Below are 15537 nucleotides of genomic sequence, written 5' to 3'. Positions count from 1 at the left end.
GGAGGAAGAAGTATCCATTATCTCTAGTTTGTTTGATCATACTACTATGGCTATTTATTTTATTCTATGGATTAATCTAAAACTATCTCATTACATCACATCTTACACAGATTGTTAACTCAAAATAGTTCCTATACCGAAATATAAAAGCTATAACTATAGTTGGGGATGTAGCTCAGAGATAGAGAGCTTGCCTAAAAAACTTAAGGCTCTGAGTTTGATCTCCAGCACCATATGACCAAAAACAAACAAACAAAAAAACCCTGAAAACTATAAAGCTCTAGAAGAAAACTGTATGTTGTCTCATATCTTGTTTTGGCAAACTTCTTAGATATGACACCAAAATCACAATCTATAAAAGAAAAATAAGTGGGATATCATTAGAATTCCAATTTTTTATTTTAAAGACATCATTAATAAAATAAAGAGCTGGGCATGGAGGTGTACACCTGTAATCTCAGCAGCTCTAGAGGCTAAGGCAGGAGGATCACAAGTTCAAAATCAGCCTCAGCAACAGCGAGGTGCTAAGTAACTCAGTGAGACTCTGTCTCTAAATAAAATACAAAATAGGGCTGGGGATGTGGCTCAGTGGTTGAGTGCCCCTGAGTTCTATCCATGGTACCCCCCATCCCCCCAAAAAAAGTAAGAGCTAAGCACAGAAGTGCCTGCCTATAATTCCAGCTACTAGGGAGTCAGAGTCAGGAGGATCCCAAGTTCAAGACCAGCCTGGGCAATTTAGAAAGACCCTATCTCAAAATAAAAAAGCAACAACAAGGGCTGAAGATTAGCTTAGTGGAAGAATATCCCTTAGTTCAATCCCCAGTACCCCCCCCCCCACACACACACACGAGAGAGAGAGAGAGAGAGAGAGAGAGAGAGAGAGAGAGAGAGAGAGAGAGAATATACTAGAGACTAGGAGTGATGTTTGTAAATCATATACTTAATAAAAGGACTTGTATTCAGAATACACAAAAAGTCCCTAAACTCAATAAGACATCAACCCCATTTGAATCAAATGTATGATATGTCAAGATCATTGTAATGTTTTGAGCAACTAATAAAAAAATTAAAAAGAAAAAAAAAGATATCAGCTCAATTTAAAAATAGGCAAAAGATTTCCATTTGCTTGATTTACTTTTTCCCATGCCTCTATTGAGCCTTTCTGAATCATTGTTTCAGGTATGTCTCCTAACTGCAGTTAGGTTTTACTTTGTAAATCAGCAGGTTCTCATTATTATGACTAATATGTTTGGTCTTATTTCTATATTAGGAGAGGCAATCCTTATTGAGCACTAAGTAGCCCCCTGCAAGTTCTGACTAACAACTATAAGGCTTGTCCAGAGCCTCATACAGAGAGCACTTCCAGGAGATATTCACTGATGAATCAATATTGATACTTTAATATAATCATGGTTTAAATTGAGATTGTTTGTTTTGTATAGTTCTCTGGCTTTTGACAAATGAAGAACTTTAGCCATCTACCATTATGGTAACTTTATAAAAACAATTATATTGCTCTAAAAATTTCTATACTTTACTTTCCCTTCTCTTGTACACAATCTCTGGCAGCCACTGATCTTTTTATTGTCTACTTAGTTTATCTTTATCCAAAAAATCACATATTTGTAGTCATACAGGATATAGCTTTTTAGACTGGCTTCTTTTACTTAGCAATATACATTATATTTCTTCCATGTGTTTTTGTAGCTTACTAGCTCATTTCTTTTCATTGATGAATAATATTCATTGTACAGATATATAACAGTTTTCTTTTTTTTTTTTTTTTTTGCTTTTTTTTTTTTTTTTATTGTTGGCTGTTCAAAACATTACATAGTTCTTGATATATCATATTTCACAATTTGATTCAAGTGGGTTATGAGCTCCCATTTTTACCCCATATACAGATTGCAGAATCACATCAGTTACACATCCATTGATTTACATATTGCCATACTAGTGTCTGTTGTATTCTGCTGTCTTTCCTATCCTCTACTATCCCCCCTCCCCTCCCCTCCCCTCCCCTCCCCTCCCCTCCCCTCCCCTCTTCTCTCTCTGCCCCCTTTACTGACATTCGTTTGTCCCCCTTGTATTATTTTTCCCCTTCCCCTCACTTCCTCTTGTATGTACTTTTGTATACCTCTGAGGGTCTCCTTCCATTTCCATGCATTTTCCCTTCTCTCTCCCTTTCCCTCCCACCTCTCATCCCTGTTTAATGTTAATCTTCTTCTCATGCTCTTCGACCCTACTCTGTTCTTAGCTACTCTCCTTATATCAAAGAAGACATTTGACATTTGTTTTTTAGGGATTGGCTAGCTTCACTTAGCATAATCTGCTCTAATGCCATCCATTTCCCTGTAAATTCTATGATTTTGTCATTTTTTAATGCAGAGTAATACTCCATTGTGTATAAATGCCACATTTTTTTTATCCATTCATCCATTGAAGGGCATCTAGGTTGGTTCCACAGTCTAGCTATTGTGAATTGTGCTGCTATGAACATCGATGTAGCAGTGTCCCTGTAGCATGCTCTTTTTAGGTCTTTAGGGAATAGACCGAGAAGGGGAATAGCTGGGTCAAATGGTGGCTCCATTCCCAGCTTTCCAAGAAATCTCCATACTGCTTTCCAAATTGGCTGCACCAATTTGCAGTCCCACCAGCAATGTACAAGTGTACCCTTTTCCCCACATCCTCGCCAGCACTTGTTGTTGTTTGACTTCATAATGGCTGCCAATCTAACTGGAGTGAGATGGTATCTTAGGGTGGTTTTGATTTGCATTTCTCTGACTGCTAGAGATGGTGAGCATTTTTTCATGTACTTGTTGATTGACTGTATGTCCTCCTCTGAGAAGTGTCTGTTCAGGTCCTTGGCCCATTTGTTGATTGGGTTGTTTGTTCTCTTATTGTCTAATTTTTTGAGCTCTTTGTATACTCTGGATATTAGGGCTCTATCTGAAGTGTGAGGAGTAAAGATTTGTTCCCAGGTTGTAGGCTCTCTATTTACCTCTCTTATTGTATCTTTTGCTGAGAAAAAACTTTTTAGTTTGAGTAAGTCCCATTTGTTGATTCTAGTTATTAACTTTTGTGCTATGGGTGTCCTATTGAGGAATTTGGAGCCCGACCCCACCGACTGTAGATCGTAGCCAACTTTTTCTTCTATCAGACGGCGCGTCTCTGATTTGATATCAAGCTCCTTGATCCATTTTGAATTAACTTTTGTGCATGGCGAGAGAAAGGGATTCAGTTTCATTTTGTTGCATATGGATTTCCAGTTTTCCCAGCACCATTTGTTGAAGATGCTATCCTTCCTCCATTGCATGCTTTTAGACCCTTTATCAAATATAAGATAGTTGTAGTTTTGTGGATTGGTTTCTGTGTCCTCTATTCTGTACCATTGGTCCACCCGCCTGTTTTGGTACCAGTACCATGCTGTTTTTGTTACTATTGCTCTGTAATATAGTTTGAAGTCTGGTATCGCTATACCGCCTGATTCACACTTCCTGCTTAGCATTGTTTTTGCTATTCTGGGTCTTTTATTTTTCCATATGAATTTCATGATTGCTTTCTCTATTTCTACAAGAAATGCCGTTGGGATTTTGATTGGCATTGCATTAAACCTATAGAGAACTTTTGGTAATATCGCCATTTTGATGATGTTAGTTCTGCCTATCCATGAACAGGGTATATTTTTCCATCTTCTAAGATCTTCTTCTATTTCTCTCTTTAGGGTTCTGTAGTTTTCATTGTATAAGTCTTTCACCTCTTTTGTTAGGTTGATTCCTAAGTATTTTATTTTTTTTGAAGATATTGTGAATGGAGTGGTTGTCCTCATTTCCATTTCAGAGGATTTGTCGCTGATATACAGGAATGCCTTTGATTTATGCGTGTTGATTTTATATCCTGCCACTTTGCTGAATTCATTTATTAGCTCTAATAATTTCTTTGTAGACCCTTTTGGGTCTGCTAGGTATAGAATCATGTCATCTGCAAATAGTGATAATTTAAGTTCTTCTTTTCCTATTTTGATGCCTTTAATTTCTTTCGTCTGTCTAATTGCTCTGGCCAGTGTTTCGAGAACTATGTTGAACAGAAGTGGTGAGAGAGGGCATCCCTGTCTTGTTCCAGATTTTAGAGGGAATGCCTTCAATTTTTCTCCATTCAGAATGATGCTAGCCTGAGGCTTAGCATAGATTGCTTTTACAATATTGAGGTATGTTCCTGTTATCCCTAGTTTTTCTAGAGTTTTGAACATAAAGGGATGCTGTACTTTGTCGAATGCTTTTTCCGCATCTATCGAGATGATCATATGGTTCTTATTTTTAAGTCTATTGATGTGGTGAATAACATTTATTGATTTCCTTATATTGAACCAGCCTTGCATCCCAGGGATGAATCCTACTTGATCATGGTGCACAATTTTTTTGATGTGCCTTTGTATCCGAGTGGCCAGAATTTTATTGAGGATTTTTGCATCTAGGTTCATTAGAGATATTGGTCTGTAGTTTTCTTTCTTTGAAGTGTCTTTGTCTGGTTTAGGTATCAGGGTGATGTTGGCCTCGTAGAATGAATTTGGAAGTTCTCCCTCTTTTTCTATTTCCCGAAGTAGCTTGAAAAGTATTGGTATTAGTTCCTCTTTAAAGGTTTTGTAAAACTCTGCTGTATACCCATCCGGTCCTGGGCTTTTCTTAGTTGGTAGTCTTTTGATGGTTTCTTCTATTTCCTCAATTGATATTGGTCTGTTTAGGTTGTCTATATCCTCCTGACTCAATCTGGGCAGATCATATGACTTAAGAAATTTATCTATGCCTTCACTATCTTCTAATTTATTGGAGTATAAGGATTCAAAATAATTTTTGATTATCTTCTGTATTTCTGAAGTGTCTGTTGTGATATTGCCTCTTTCATCCCGTATGTTAGTGATTTGAGTTCTCTCTCTTCTTCTCTTCGCTAGCATGGCTAAGGGTCTGTCGATTTTGTTTATTTTTTCAAAGAACCAACTTTTAGTTTTGTCAATTTTTTCAATTGTTTCTTTTGTTTCGATTTCATTGATTTCAGCTCTGATTTTAATTATTTCTTGCCTTCTACTTCTTTTGCTGTTGTTTTGCTCTTCTTTTTCTAGGATTTTGAGATGAAGTATGAGATCATTTATTTGTTGGTTTTTTCTTTTTTTAAGGAATGAACTCCAAGCAATGAATTTTCCTCTTAGAACTGCTTTCAATGTGTCCCATAGATTCCGATATGTTGTGTCTGTGTTTTCATTAATCTCTAAGAATTTTTTAATTTCCTCCTTGATGTCTTCTATAACCCATTGATCATTCAGTAACCTATTGTTCATTCTCCAAGTGATATATTCTTTTTCCTTCCTTCTTTTATCGTTGATTTTCAGTTCCATTCCATTATGATCAGATAGGATGCATGGTATTATCTCTACTCCTTTGTATTGTCTAAGAGTTTCCCTGTGACATAATATATGATCTATTTTTGAGAAGGATCCATGTGCTGCTGAGAAAAAAGTGTAACTGTTTGATGTTGGGTGGTATATTCTATATATGTCAATTAAGTCTAGGTTATTAATTGTGTTATTGAGTTCTATAGTTTCCTTATTCAACTTTTGTTTGGAAGATCTGTCCAGTGGTGAGAGAGGTGTGTTGAAGTCTCCCATGATTATTGTATGGTGGTCTATTAGACTCTTGAACTTGAGAAGAGTTTGTTTGATGAACATAGCTGCACCATTGTTTGGGGCATATATATTTATGATTGTTATGTCTTGTTGGTGTATGGTTCCCTTGAGCAGTATGTAGTGTCCCTCTTTATCCCTTTTGATTAACTTTGGCTTAAAATCTATTTTATTTGATATGAGTATGGATACTCCTGCTTGTTTCCGAAGTCCATATGAGTGATATGATTTTTCCCAACCTTTCACCTTCAGCCTATGTATGTCTTTTCCTATCAAATGCGTCTCCTGTAGGCAGCATATTGTTGGGTCTTGTTTTGTGATCCATTCTACTAGCCTGTGTCTCTTGATTGGTGAGTTTAAGCCATTAACATTTAGGGTTATTATTGAGATATGGGTTGTTCTTCCAGCCATATTTGTTTATTTATGTTACTAAACATGGTTTGTTTTCCACTTTGATTATTTTCCCCCCTTTAGTGTCCTACCTCCCACTGTTGGTTTTCATTGTTATTTTCCATTTCCTCTTCCTGTAATGTTTTGCCAAGGATGTTTTGAAGAGATGGTTTTCTAGCTGCAAATTCTTTTAACTTTTGTTTATCGTGGAAGGTTTTAATTTCATCTTCCATCCTGAAGCTTAATTTCGCTGGAAACACAATTCTTGGTTGGAACCCATTTTCTTTCAGTGTTTGAAATATGTTATTCCAGGATCTTCTAGCTTTCAGAGTCTGTGTTGAAAGATCAGCTGTTATCCTGATTGGCTTACCCCTAAATGTGATCTGCTTCCTTTCTCTTGTAGCTTTTAAAATTCTCTCCTTGTTCTGTATGTTGGGCATCTTCATTATAATGTGTCTAGGTGTGGGTCTCTTATGATTTTGCACATTCGGCGTCCTGTAGGCTTCTAGGATTTGGGGTTCTGTCTCATTCTTCAAGTCTGGGAAGTTTTCTCGAATTATTTCATTGAATAGATTGCTCATTCCTTTGGTTTGAAACTCTGTTCCTTCCTGTATCCCAATGACTCTTAAATTTGGTCTCTTGATGTTATCCCATATTTCTTGGATGTTCTGCTCATGGTTTCTTAACAGTCTTGCTGAGCTGTCTATGTTTTTTTCAAGTTGAAATACTTTATCTTCATTGTCTGATGTTCTGTCTTCTAAGTGTTCTACTCTGCTGGTAGTATTCTCAATTGAGTTTTTAAGTTGGCTTATTGCTTCCTGCATTTCTAGGATTTCTGTTTGTTTGTTTTTTATAACCTCTATTTCCCTGTATAGTTGATCTTTTGCTTCTTGGATTTGTTTATGTAATTCATTGTTGAAGTGATCTTTCATTGTCTGATTTTGCTGTCTGATGTCTTCCTTGAGACTCCAGATCATCTGAAGCATGTATATCCTGAATTCTTTATCTGACATTCCATCAGCTGCAGCTATTACCTCTTCTAAAGTTGAGTTGACCTGCAATGCTTGTGGTCCTTTCTTTCCTTGTCTCTTCATACTGTTCGCGTTCCTTTCTTCTTGGTGGAACTGTTGTGCTATTGAATTTTCCCCCTATATATTTATATTGGTCTTGTATAGTTGCAAAGTCTCCCTCGCAGGCACGGGCGGCGGCTCTGCCCCTCCGCCAATTGGGGCAATGTGCCTACCACGCCGGCAGGCCGCTGGGCCTGCTCTGCCAGTCGGTAGCAGGTCCGCCGTCCTTGCAGGCGCGGGCGGCGGCTCTGTCCCTCTGCGGGCCGCTAGGCTTGTTCTGTCGGTGGTCGCCGTTCTGCCTACTTTGCAGGCGCAGGCAGCGGCACTGCCCCTCTGCAGGCCTCTGGGGCTGTACTGCCAGTGGGTCGCAGGTCCGCCTACTTTGCAGGCGTGGGGGGGGGCGGCTCTACCCTTCCTCAGGCCACTGGGCCTGTTCTGTCTCTCGGTTGCAGGTCTGACCTGTTCTGATGGTGGTCTCAGTTCCGATTACCTTGCAGGCGCGGGGGGGAGGGGGCGGCTCTGCCTCTCAGCAGGCCGCTGCTCCTCTTCTGCCGGTGGGTCGCAGGCCCGCCTACCTTGCAGGAGTGATTGGAAGCTCTGACCCGCCGCAGGCCACTGGGCCTTTTCTGTCGGTGGTCACCCTTCCCCTACCTGGCAGGCGAGGGGGGTGGGGGGCGGCTCTGCCCCTCAGCAGGCCGCTGGGCCTGCTCTGTCTTTGGTCCCAGTTCCCTCTACTATGCCGGCGCAGGGGGAGGGGGCGGCTCAGCCTCTCAGCAGGCGGCTGCTCCTCTTCTGCCGGTGGGTCGCAGGCCCGCCTACCTTGCAGGAGTGATTGGAAGCTCTGTCCCGCCGCGGGCCACTGGGCCTTTTCTGTCTGTGGTCACCCTTCCCCTACCTGGCAGGCGAGGGGGGTGGGGGGCGGCTCTGCCCCTCAGCAGGCCGCTGGGCCCGCTCTGTGTTTGGTCCCAGTTCCCTCTACTATGCCGGCGCAGGGGGAGGGGGCGGCTCAGCCTCTCAGCAGGCGGCTGCTCCTCTTCTGCCAGTGGGTCGCAGGCCCGCCTACCTTGCAGGAGTGATTGGAAGCTCTGTCCCGCCGCGGGCCACTGGGCCTTTTCTGTCGGTGGTCACCCTTCCCCTACCTGGCAGGCGAGGGGGGTGGGGGGCGGCTCTGCCCCTCAGCAGGCCGCTGGGCCTGCTCTGTGATTGGTCCCAGTTCCGTCTACTATGCCAGCGCAGGGGGAGGGGGCGGCTCAGCCTCTCAGCAGGCGGCTGCTCCTCTTCTGCCAGTGGGTCGCAGGCCCGCCTACCTTGCAGGAGTGATTGGAAGCTCTGTCCCGCCCTGGGCCACTGGGCCTTTTCTGTCGGTGGTCACCCTTCCCCTACCTGGCAGGCGAGGGGGGTGGGGGGCGGCTCTGCCCCTCAGCAGGCTGCTGGGCCTGCTCTGTGTTTGGTCCCAGTTCTCTCTACTATGCCGGCGCAGGGGGAGGGGGCGGCTCAGCCTCTCAGCAGGCGACTGCTCCTCTTCTGCCGGTGGGTCGCAGGCCCGCCTACCTTGCAGGAGTGATTGGAAGCTCTGTCCCGCCCTGGGCCACTGGGCCTTTTCTGTCGGTGGTCACCCTTCCCCTACCTGGCAGGCGAGGGGGGTGGGGGGCGGCTCTGCCCCTCAGCAGGCCGCTGGGCCTGCTCTGTCTTTGGTCCCAGTTCCCTCTACTATGCTGGCGCAGGGGGAGGGGGCGGCTCAGCCTCTCAGCAGGCGGCTGCTCCTCTTCTGCCGGTGGGTCGCAGGCCCGCCTACCTTGCAGGAGTGATTGGAAGCTCTGTCCCGCCCTGGGCCACTGGGCCTTTTCTGTCGGTGGTCACCCTTCCCCTACCTGGCAGGCGAGGGGGGTGGGGGGCGGCTCTGCCCCTCAGCAGGCCGCTGGGCCTGCTCTGTCTTTGGTCCCAGTTCCCTCTACTATGCTGGCGCAGGGGGAGGGGGCGGCTCAGCCTCTCAGCAGGCGACTGCTCCTCTTCTGCCGGTGGGTCGCAGGCCCGCCTACCTTGCAGGAGTGATTGGAAGCTCTGTCCCGCCCTGGGCCACTGGGCCTTTTCTGTTGGTGGTCACCCTTCCCCTACCTGGCAGGCGAGGGGGGTGGGGGGCGGCTCTGCCCCTCAGCAGGCTGCTGGGCCTGCTCTGTGTTTGGTCCCAGTTCTCTCTACTATGCCGGCGCAGGGGGAGGGGGCGGCTCTGCCCCTCAGCAGGCTGCTGGGCCTGCTCTGTCTTTGGTCCCAGTTCCCTCTACTATCCAGTTTTCTTACCATTTACCTATTAAAGAACATCTGTTACTCCCAGTTTTTGGCAATTACAAATAAAGCTGCTGTAAACATTACTATGAAGGATTTTATATAGATATGTTTTCAACTCATTTATCCAGTGTTATGGATCATATACTGAGAATGTTCAGCTTGGTAAAAAACTGCCAACCTTATACAAATTAGCTTTACTATTTGCATTTCGATCAGCTATGAAGAATTCCTGTTGCTCCACATCTCTTATGCATTTGGTGTTTTGGATTTTAGCCATTGTAATAGGTATGTAGTTGTAACTAATTATCTTAATCATAGTTCACTAATGACATATGATATTGAGGATCTTTTCCATGCTTATTTACCATCTATATATCTGCTTTGGTGATCTTGAATATTTTAATTGGTTTGTTTTCTTATTTCTGATTTGAAATTCTTTACATATTTTGGATTAAAATAACTGTTTTTCAAATATTTTCTCCCAGTCTTTTTTTTCTTTTGAATTCTAATAATGGTTTTGACAGAGAAGTTTTTAATAAAGTGCAATAGCAATTTTTTTTCATGGATCAAACTTGGTGTTGTAGCTAAAAAGTCACTGTCAAAGTAATTATCAGTCCTCCAACTTTGTTCTTTAATATTTTGACAGCCATTCTAGATCTTTTGCTATTCTGGATCTTTAGAATGAGTGTATCAATATCCTCTTTTTTTTTTGAGATAGCATTCAATCTATAAATCAAGTAAAGATATAACTTGATAAAAAATTTCATATCCATGGAGATAGAATATCTTTCCATTGATTTAGATCATTCATGAGACTTTTGTAGTTTTTCTTATATATATATATATATATATATATATATATATATATATATATACATATATATATTATTCATATTTTCAAATTTATACACTTGCATATTCATTTTTTCATTTTGATGGTAAGGTAAATGAAGTTTTAAATTTTGAATTCTAAATATTCACTGCTGACATATATATTAAAATATATAAGCACAACAATTAAATATATTAGAAACATACCCTCTGCAAACTTGCTATAATTGGATATAGGTTCCAATAGATTTTTGTGTTGATTCCTGGGATTTCATCTTATTTGCATTTGTAAGAACTTCCAGTATGACAGTGAACAGAAATGGTGGGAGAGGTTATCTTGCCTTAGTCTTGGTCTCAGAAAAAGCATCTAGTTTCCCACCATTAAGTGTGTAGAGTTTTGTACATATTCGTCATCAAGTGGAGAAAGATGCCTATGTTCTTTTTTTTTTTTTTTTTTAATCACAAGCGGGTGTTGGATTTTAGTAAGTGGCTTTTCTGTATCTATTGGTGTGATCAAGTGATTTTTCTTCTTTAGTTTATGTGAATTACATTAATGGATTTTTGACTGTTGAACCTGCCTTGCAAACTTGGAATAAATGTTTGCTTGGCCATGGTGTATAATTTCGTTGTTTTACATTTGGGGTCAATTTGCTAATATTGTCTTGAGGATATCTGCATCTATGTTCATGAAGAGAATTTGGTCTGTACTTGTTATTACTTATATTGTTATCTAGTTTTATTTATTTACTAGTGCTGCTGGGGATCAACTCCAGGGCCTCCTGCAGGCTAGGCACGTGTTCTACTACTAAGCTACACTCTCATCCTCTGGTTTTGGTATCAGTGTAACGCTGGCCTCACAGAATGAGTTAGAAAGCATTTCCTTTGCTTCTGTTTTCTGGAACAGATTGCACAAAATTGTTACCTCCTCCTTAAATACTTAGTAGAATTCACTAGTAAAACCATCTGGATAAATGCTTTGTTCTGGAAGCTCAATTAATATCAATTCAATTTCCTTTACATAGGATTATGCAGAGTATTATCTTTGAGTTTTGGTAGATTCTCTTTCATAGAATTGGCTTGCTTTGTCTATATTATCAAGTTGATGGGCATAGAGTATAATATTTCTTTAATCTTCCTTAATAATGTTCATATCAGCAGTGATGGTCCCTCTTTTCATTTCTGATATTAATAATCTTTTTCTTCTTTTTTCTCCTTGTTTAAATGGCAAGAGGTTTATGAATTTATCTTTTCATCGAATTTCCCTATTATTTTCCTGTTTTCAACTTCATTGATTTCTACTTTCATTTTTTTGCTTTGGACTTAATCTAGTCTTCTATTTCTAACTTTCCAAGGTGGATGTTTGGATTATCAATTGTAGATCTTTCATGTTTTCTAGTATCTGCATCCAGTACTATAAATTTCCCTCTTTTGCTGCATCTTACAAATTTTGATAAGTTGTATTTCATTTTCATTTAATCAAAAGTATATTTTGAGACTTCTTTGAACCATGTATTATTTAGAAGTGTCCTGTTTAATCTTCAGATATTGACATTTTCCAGTTATCTTCATTATTGATTTGATTCCATTGTAGACTGAGACATACTTTGTGTATCTATCTTAAAAATTGTTAAGGACCTCTTTATCAATTATGCAATGCCTCTTGTAATTTCCTAATAATTTTCCTTGCTTGAGGTTGTATGAAATTAATATAGCTATTCCAGCTTTCTCTTTTTGTTTTTTGTTTTGGTAATGGGAATTAAACTCAGGGGCACTCAAGCACTGAACAACATCCCCAGACCATTTTTTTGTATTTTATTTAGAGACAGGGTCTCACTGAGTTGTTTAAGGCCTTGCTAAATTGCTGAGGCTGGCTTTAAACTGGCAATCCTATCTCAGCCTCCCAGCCACTGGGATTACAGGCATGCACCACTGCACTGGGCACCAGCTTTCTTTTGATTAGTGTTAGCAGGATGTATCTATCTGCCTTTGCTTCCTTAACAAAATATGATACACAGCATGACTCAAACTGCAAAAATTTATTTTCTCACATTTTTAAAGAGCAGAAATCTGAGATCAAGGTGCCAACATAGTTGGTTTTTGATGAGTGTTCTCTTCCTGATTTGTAGATAGCTACCTTCTTGTTTCCTCACATGGCAGAGAGAGCAAATCTCTGCTCTTATAATGACATTAAATGAATGCTCCATTGACATGACCTCATTTAACCTAATTTACATTCCAAATGTGCCATCTTCCAATAGTATCCACACTGGATATTAAGGCTTCGACATATGAATTTGAGGAAGGCACAAACGTTCAGTCCCAAATATTTGGTACATCTTTCTCTATTGCTTTACTTTTAATCTATCTGTATCTTTATATGTATTTTTAAAGTGGCTGTCTTGTACAAAACATACAGTTGATTCTTTTTTTTTAATTTACTCTATCTCTGTGTATTTTGACCACCCACATTTAAAGTGATTAATATAGATAACTATCTGCTATATTTATTGTTTTCTATTCATTGCCTTGCTATTATTTCTTTCTTCCTTATTTGCATTTCTCATTTTTTCTGCCTGCTAACCAAACATTTTACATGATTCTGTTTTATCTTCTCTCTTACCAGGAGTGAACAGATTTATAACAATCCACAATTATGCAAATTGGCCCTTTGATTATTACAAAGCAAGACTTATTAACATGGATGTTATAACATTCTTGATACAGTCAAATGGTAGGACAGAATCGTCATCATAAAATATGAAAAATAATAGCATGTATCAAAAAGTGTAACTTCATAGTATAGGGAACCTACATAGGAAATGTGATCAGAGGAAATTTCAGCTTTTTTGGTAATGTCTACATTTATTTTTTATATAACAGAAAGTAAGTTAAAATTTTATCTCTACAAGCTAAAAGGTGTGTGTGTGTGTGTGTGTGTGTGTGTGTGCGTGTGTGTGTGTGTGTGTATAGGGGGGTAACCAAAATAAGGAGACAAACTAGACAAAACTCTAAAAATATTAAAGATAAGCTAATAACATTCAATTTTTACTTTACTAATTCAAGTTTCTGAGATACCATGTAAAAAAAATCTAACAATGATCACAGAGTATTTGGCATGCTGCATTTGGCAGTTGTCAGTATACTGGCATACTCATATAAACTTTTAGAAAAAAAATAATGTCTATACAGACATTGCAAGCATAAGCATTACATAATTTTTAGGCTGGGGCTGTAGCTCAATGTCAGAGCATGTGCTTAACATGCTTGAGCCCTTGGCTTCAATTGCCAGCACATTCACCCTACCAAAGAAAAGAAAAATTCCACATTTTTAATGTTTTCACTAACAAACACCAAAAGTTCCATTTAATTTATCATTCCTAATACAGTTATTATTAATCACTTATTAGCAGTTATCAGAAAATAAGTTGGGAGAAGAAGTTGTATACTGAAAAATAAAATTCTTGGTAAAGGCAGCAGAGAAGTAAACTAAAAGTAAAGTAAACTAAATAACCAAAAAGTAAACCAAGGGAAAAACAAAAGAGTAGGAAATATTAATACAAAGGTATAATGAAATAAAATACAGCATAATATTAAATAGGCTCTTATGCCACCATATTGAATTTCCAACCAAAGAGTGACATGATATCTCCCACATCAATCTAGGCCAACACACTAACCAAAAGCAAAGTAATTCCATGGTAGACTAAAACCAATTTTTATTTTTAAGTTATGCCAACATCAGTATTTGGAATGAGAAAATTAGAATGAGGTACTACTTTAAGATACTACAGGCTTGAGCTTATTCACAATAGCTAAACTGTGGAACCAACCGAGATGCCCTTTCAATAGATAAATGGATAAAGAAACTGTGGTATATATACATAATACAACATTATTTAACATTAAAAGAGAATAAAATTATGGCATTTGCAGGTAAATGGATGGAGTTGGAGAATATCATGCTAATCAAGTAAGCCAATCCCAAAAAAACCAAAGGCCGAATGTTCTCTCTGATAAATGGATGCTGATCCATAGGGGCGCGAGGGGGCATGGGAAAAATGGAGGAAGTTTCATTGGGCAAAGAGGAGGGAGGGAATGGGAAGTGGACACAGGGGCAGGAAAGATGGTGGAATGAGATGGACATCATTACCAGAGGTACATGCACATATCATGTGATGCTACATCGTGTACATTGTGTACAACCAGAGAAATGAAAAGTTGTGCTGCAATTATGTACGATGAATCAAAATGCATTCTGCTGTCATATATACCTAATTAAAATTAATTAATTAATTAAGTTTTAAAAAAAGATATTACAGGCTTGGGCTGGGATTGTGGCTCAGCGGTAGAGTGTTTGCCTAGCATGCATGAGGCACTGTGTCCAATCCTCAGCACTACATAAAAACTAATAAATAAAAATAAAGGTATTGTGTCTGTCTACAACTAAAAAAAAAGATTAATTTAAAAAGATATTACAAGCTAGGCATCCTGAATCCAAAAATCCAAAACTTGAAATGCTCTAGCATTTGAAATGCTTCAGATTTTAGATTTTGAATTAGAGATGTTCAGCCAGTAAAAGTCTATAAAAATATTCCAAAAAATACTTTGTAGTCTGAAACATAGCCCTTATCCCAAATAAGGCTACTCAATCAGTATCATACTTAAGAGTCAATGAAATAACAAATTCTAAGATGTAAATTTTCTTAAATCACTGAAAAGTCAAAATAGAGATAAAGTTCTCTGCATTTGAAACATGTTTTACAACACATTCAAAACCACAAAAAGCTTAAAAGGCTGTAAATTCAGATGGATTATAAATCAAGACTAATTCTAGTATAAGTTACTTTGTAGTTGAAATTAAAAGTAGGCAAGTAATCTTGTTATGTAAGAAGCCTGGGCTAATAAAGTAGGATGTAAAACAAGACTTGCCAGATAAATAACCAAGTTGTTTATTGTGTTTATCTACTCTAGTCTGTAATTTGCAACACAAAGGACTTCACAGACAATAGTACCACTTTGAAGAATTGTTGTCAGGCCTACACTGCAAGAACCATTATTTTCCTCTTTCCAGTAACTTGGAGAAATAAAAAGTTGCTCATTCCTTCCCCATACAACAGGAGTGTTCTAGAAAGGTATTTTATAGGTAATGCTTCTCTAAAACTAAGTTATATTCTCTAAAATACAAAAGTACTTATATTTTTTACAGGACACAGAATATATAGAATACTATTTGCTCATTTTTAAAAAATGAAGTAATTAAGGTAAGCAAAAAACTTCAATACTATA

Source organism: Marmota flaviventris, chromosome 5 (genome assembly GCF_047511675.1).
Source record: "Marmota flaviventris isolate mMarFla1 chromosome 5, mMarFla1.hap1, whole genome shotgun sequence".
Classification (NCBI taxonomy): domain Eukaryota; kingdom Metazoa; phylum Chordata; class Mammalia; order Rodentia; family Sciuridae; genus Marmota; species Marmota flaviventris.
The sequence above is the reverse complement of the archived record's forward strand: the minus strand, read 5'-3'. Positions refer to the sequence as shown.